Source organism: Lontra canadensis, unplaced genomic scaffold (genome assembly GCF_010015895.1).
Source record: "Lontra canadensis isolate GAN:19392208 unplaced genomic scaffold, GSC_riverotter_1.0 scaffold31, whole genome shotgun sequence".
NCBI lineage: Eukaryota > Metazoa > Chordata > Mammalia > Carnivora > Mustelidae > Lontra > Lontra canadensis.
In genome coordinates, this window is record NW_022631025.1 from 13,328,326 (window position 1) to 13,329,394 (window position 1,069).

At 44.3% G+C, this 1,069-nt stretch overlaps 1 pseudogene; it reads right to left on the reverse strand.

Annotated features, from left to right (window-relative positions):
* Positions 1–219: 219 nt before the first annotated feature.
* Positions 220–688, reverse strand: LOC116873073 (annotated as a pseudogene).
* Between the last annotated feature and the right edge of the window lie 381 nt (positions 689–1,069).

Sequence of the window (1,069 nt, forward strand, 5' to 3'; positions counted from 1 at the left end):
ATCTGAATTGGGTGAACAAGAAATCAACTTTTACATATCAAGTGGGTGAGATTTCAGGGGTCATTTTTTTTTTCTTATCAATAAAGCACTAATTTGCTTCCTTCTGTTAAACTCTGAGGCAGCCACTTTCCCCAGGCTGCCTGGGGAGGTATAGGAAAAGGAACATACAGGGCAGACAAGACACGGGAGAAAGACCCACGGGAGGTAGAGATGGCTCTCTCACGTGCTGAAGAGGATGAGAAAGGCAACGGTCAGAAAAAAGAGCCCCATGGCCTCCAAGAGGGTACTGCTCAGAATGGTATAGAAGAAAATCTGTTGCTTCAGAGAGGGATTCCTGCCATAACCAATGATAAGTCTCCCAAACACAGTCCCAATTCCAGCCCCAGAGCCAGCCCCCCTCCCATGGCTGCCCAGCCCCAATGAACTTGGCTGCTGTGTCCACGTCCTTTGAAATGACACTGTTCAGAACTGTAGTTAGGAATAAGTAAGGATAGGGGATTTGTGGCTGTCAAGCTGCTAAGGCTTCCATCTGTCAGTGTCCTGGGGGGGGGGGTGTTTAGCACCCCTGCAGACAGTGATCAGCTCGACAGCTGAGAGATGCTCCTGACTAAGAAGAGGGTGGAGGCAAACTTTGCACAGGCATCCATTTCCAGGGGATAAGAGAGCTGCTCCCCATGCAGAGAAGACAGAGAGGTGTTCAGGGGTCATCTTGTTACTATAATATAACCTACCTTATCCTAAATAATACAATTGGATTGAAAATGTCTTGTCTTCCTTTGTCAATGCAGGTCACCAACTTGCTACAGACTCTACTTTTTTCTATCCTCAAATCACTCCCACGGTTTTGTCAGAAACTGTTGTTGCAACCTTCGCTCTATATTGATTCTCAGCTCTGTTGGTACTTCTGGGCTCAAGGGTCTCTGATGTTTTGATTTATATATGGGAATGTGTTTTCTGTTTTGTTTTGTTTTGTTTGCTTAAGAGAAGCAAGAAAATATTTTAACCTATCAATCTACAGACAACTCTAAATTAAAAAACAGCCGTATAATTAGATATCATCAAAACTCTT